Below are 4,968 nucleotides of genomic sequence, written 5' to 3'. Positions count from 1 at the left end.
TAGAGAAAGCCCGCGCGCAGCAACGAAAAGACCCAACGCAGCCAAAAGTAAATAGATCAATAAATAAATAAATAAATAATAGACTTGATGATTAAAAAAAACGAATAAGAAGTAAAAGGTAGCCTTTAGCCTGAGGAAAAATCGGATTATATTAACTGACCCAGAAATGACAAAAGATGATAGAACTTTTCAAATTCCCATTCTAAAATGAGCTCCTGTTAACATTCTTTGATGAAACTTGGAAACGGGATCCTGCTTCTTATCCCTCTTGGTAAACTGTTGCCACCTAACAGTGCACTGAGGTCAGCTTCCCCTGCAGTGACCTTAGCACCAGGCTGGGTGAGGGCTCCGTCTTTCCACATCAGGCCCTGTTGCCTGACATTTTGTTTAACTCCAAACTTCCACTTCAGGAGCAATGTCACCTTCTATGGGAAGCCCTCCCTAACCTCCCAGGTCAGGTCCCCTGTAATATGTTGTCACCTCCCTGTTCTTTCATCCTGGCTATTTATCACAGCTGGTGTGAATTTATGTGAATGTTTTATTGACATCTGTCTCCTCCATTAATGCCCTGAGCACAAGAAATGAGGTCGTGTGTTCCTTGACTCTCCAGCAGGAAGCACAGTGCCTGCATAAAGTGTCATGATAAACATCTGCTCAATGAATGAACAAATGCTATGGCCATAATGAATTTTATTTGGTCTTCGAAGCAAATTTTAAGAGTGTCATTGACAAACCATTGGGACCCAGAAGAGGGCGCTTCAAACTCCTGATGAACCGGAACTCGCCGGGTTCAGCCTTAGGTGTGCTTCAGGAAAGCATACCAAGTGCAGGTAAATAATATTCGGGCTTCCTTTCGATGATTTAGTCTTAACAGAGGCCTTTCTCCGAAGTGTTATCACTCACTTTCTTCAGGACGACCGTGAAAGCATCGTCCTTACAAGTGAGACAGTCCCCAGACGGAAAATGGAAGGGTTGTAGCTGGTGCTCTTTAAAACTCCTTTCAGTTTTGAAAGTCTGTAATTTTCGACGTTAACCAGACAATCTTTTTCTTTTTCTTTTTTAATTTTAGCTTTATTGAGGTATAATTGACATACAAAATAGTAAGACATTTAAAGTGTACATTGTGGTGATTTGATATATGTATACATTGTGAAAGCATCCCCCATTTAGTTAATTAACACATCCATCCCCCCACATAATTTTCTTTTTTCTTTTCTTTCTTTTTTTTTAAGGTCTACTCTCTTAGCAAATTTCTTGTAGCTTTGCAGGGACGCGGTAATTCCTCGCTGCCGCCACTAGGTGGCACTTTCAATTTTAAATCCCCTGCCTGGCGGGATTTGAAATCCTCTTCACTTTTAAACCCATACTGGAGTTTGTCCTGTAGACGAGAGAACTGCTAACTAAAAGCTTGTAAGATCTCGCAGCCCCCTACAACCCTAGCAGGCGAGTGGAGGTGGAGAAGCCCGCAGTCGGACTCACCTGGAACATTAGTGAGAGGGGGACCCACGCTCTCCCTCCTTCTCTGCTCCTGATTCTCTAGCGGTCTCTCGTGCGGGGGCGGGTCGCGTGCGGAGACCCGCAGGGCTGGAGACGCCCTGAGCAAGCTCTGCACCGCACAGACCCTCATCTTTAAAGTTAGCGTGCACAGGATCCGCCTCCTTGGTAACCCCAAGCTGGGGACACCTCAGGAAATAAAATAGAGATTCCCAGTCTCCATCTCCAGAGCTTCTGATTCCGGTTAGGGTGAGGGTACTTACCAGGCTACCGGGAAGATTAAATAAGACGTATCCTAGCCTGCAGGACTTTTGGGAAATCAAGTGAGGCCATATATGTAAAGATCCTAGTACCATGTGCAGCAGGCAGCACAGAGTCAGTGTTGGTTGAACGGGAGCTTTTATTATTTTTACCACTAGCAGTAAGCAGCCCAGGTGCCTATGACTACCTGTGCGTAGTAGATGCCCAGTAAATATTGTCAAATGAATCAACAACCTCCCATTCAGACCCAGGGGGTGGAGGCTCCAGACCCCATCTGTAGGGACAAGGAAACTGGTATGATAAGGACACCCACCCTGTCCACTGGGTTTCCTGGGGCCCCTTGATCCCACATGCATCCTGGAAGTGCAGGGGCGTCCATCCTGAGAAGACAGCTGCCTTGGTGAGCCTGTCCAGAGCCCTAAAGCCAGATGAGGACACCGGCTCTGCAACCTGGCCCACAGTGGAATCTTGGGAGGGGGCCGTCCACTGCCCCCGGACCCACCCGCCCCCCCCCCATCCCATGTATGACCTTCGTGGCAAGATCTTCCATAGCCAGAGGGCTCCGGTCACCTGGGGAATGAAGAAATAGTTGTCAAGGCCAGGCCCCAGCAGCAGACACCCTGTGGCAGTCGGTTCGAATGCAGTTGCAAAGAACTCAGGGAGGCGGGTGGGCCAGCCGTGCTCCCAGCTACTCACCAGCTGGTTGGAGCCACTTCTTCATCTGAATCTCCCTTCCTTGGGCAGAGCAGTTCTGTTTGCCCTCCCAAACCTCAGAGATTCCAAGAACTAAATCTGAAACCCCTGAGGCAAGAACTGTCCCAGCGATGTACTGCCATCAGGAAGCCTCTGCTGGCATCCGGAGAAGGGGCAGGTAGGAGGCCTCCATACTCAGGGGGTTCCCACCAACCAGCCAGGTGACTCAGGGAACCATCTGCCATGTGGTTCCCCATGACCTCCAGCAGGGGGCAGCCTGTTTGGGAAATTGGGGGCCATGCTCTCCCAACCGGGTGCAGGCTTCCTCAGGCCGGCTCCCAGGTGTCCAGAAGAGCAGACGGCAGCGGTCAGTGTCCAGTAAAAAACCAGCCTGTCTGGCCCTTTACCTGCCAGGGCTCCAAATGAGGAAACATTAACACCAGACGTGAGTTAGGATGTCAGAGTCCATGTCATTTCAGCTTTGCTTTACTCTCATTTCTGAGTAATGCCCAAACCAGCTGAGCGTGGAGCGTCACCCCTGCGCTGAGCTTCTCCCTCTTTTGGATATTATTTTCTTCCAGTTTTATTGACATATAATTGACGTAGAGCACTGTATCAGTTTAAAGTGTACAGCATAATGATTTGACTTCCATACATCGTGAAATGATTACCACAATAAGTTTAGTGAACATCCAACATCTCATATAGATACAAAATAAAAGAAAAAGTAAAAAACCTTTTTCCTCATGATGAGAACTCAGGATTTACTCTTAACAACTTTCATATATAACATACAGCAATGTTAATTATACTTATCACGTTGTACATTACATCCCTAGTACTTATCTTAGAACTGGTAGTTTGTACCTTTTGACCACCTTCATCCAATTCCCTCACCCCACGCCTCACCTCGGATAACCGGAAATCTGATCTCTTTCTCTATGACTTTGTTTGTTTCTTTGTTTGTTTTTGAAGTATAATTGACCAACAATACAATGTTAGTTCCTGGTGGACAACATAGTGATTTGATATTTCTATACATCACAAAATGATCACCACTGGATGTTTTATTGACATAAAAACAAGCATGAGGGACTTCCCTGGTGGTGCAGTGGTTAAGAATCCGCCTGCCAGTGCAGGGGACACAGATTCAAACCCTGGTCCGGGAAGATCCCACATGCCGCGGAGCAACCAAGCCCCTGCGCCACACCTACTGAGCCTGCACTCTAGAGCCCGCGAGCCACAACTACTGAGCCCACGTGACACAACTACTGAAGCCCGCACACCTAGAACCTGTGCTCCGCAACAAGAGAAGCCACCACAGTGAGAAGCCCGCCCACCTCAATGAAGAGTAGCCCCCGCTGGCTGCAACTAGAGAAAGCCCACACACAGCAACAAAGACCCAACACAGCCAGAAGTAAATAAATAAATAAATAAATTTATTAAAACAAACAAGCATGAGCTTCAAAAGACACTAATAAGGAAATTAAAATGCAAGCCACAGACTGGCAGAAAATATTCACAATACATATATTTGGCAAAGGACTTGTATCCAGAATACATAAATACCCTCAAATACCATCACATTAAGGTCAAGTTTCAACATATGAATTTTGGGGGGACACAGACATTCAGTCTATAGCATTCATCATGACTGATGCGTAAATTGTGGTGTATCCATACAATGCACTACCGCTCAGCAGTAAGAAGAAACCCAGACTTATTATACACATGAATCTCAAAATCAGTTTGAACGGAAAAAGCCAGACACAAAAAAGTACATACTACGTGGCTCCATTTATATAAAATTCTAGAACAGGCAAATGAATGGAAAGTGGCAGAAAACGGATCCAGATTACCAGGGGCAGGGGTAACTTGCCACCCACCACGAGCGTCTCACTTCTCTGCCTTGTCTGTGCCCTCCTTGGTGGGCACGCCCTCTCGTCCTTGCCAAGCTATCAGCTCCAGTGTCTCTCCTCCCTCCGGAGGTCTCCCTGAGCCCCGAGGTGTCAGCACTTCCTTGGGCTGTCTCCATCACAGCATTTTGCCCCGTTGTGACCCAGGGCCTGGCACAGAGGCTGCCCTCAATTGTTGTTACTGATGAATGAAAAGCAAAGGATCGTTCTTTCTATCTTAGAGATGAAGCCGAAGCTAGAAGGCCATTTTCGCAAGTTCTCCCAAATTTGCAGCTGACTCAGCCCGCTGAGACCTAGTCCTGGACATTGTCCCTACTCCAGAAGAAGAGAGGGCTTTCCAAGGCTGGGGGAGGGGCGGCCAAGCCTGCAGGGATGGAGTTGGAGGGTTGGAGTCGGGATCAGGCATAAGACACCCTGCATTTGGACCCCTCCCGCTGCCAGCTGTGCGCCTTTGGGCAGGCACTTACCTTCTAATGACATCAGAAATATTTTTTTAAAAACATTGGTGTGAGAAGCAAGAAGAACTACAATTCTGCAGCCTGTGAAAGGAAAACCACATTCACAGAAAGATAGACAAAATGAAAAGGCAGAGGACTTTGTACCA

The sequence above is a fragment of the Physeter macrocephalus genome, unplaced genomic scaffold, assembly GCF_002837175.3.
Source record: "Physeter macrocephalus isolate SW-GA unplaced genomic scaffold, ASM283717v5 random_61, whole genome shotgun sequence".
Taxonomy (NCBI): domain Eukaryota; kingdom Metazoa; phylum Chordata; class Mammalia; order Artiodactyla; family Physeteridae; genus Physeter; species Physeter macrocephalus.
This window is presented reverse-complemented; position numbering follows the sequence as displayed.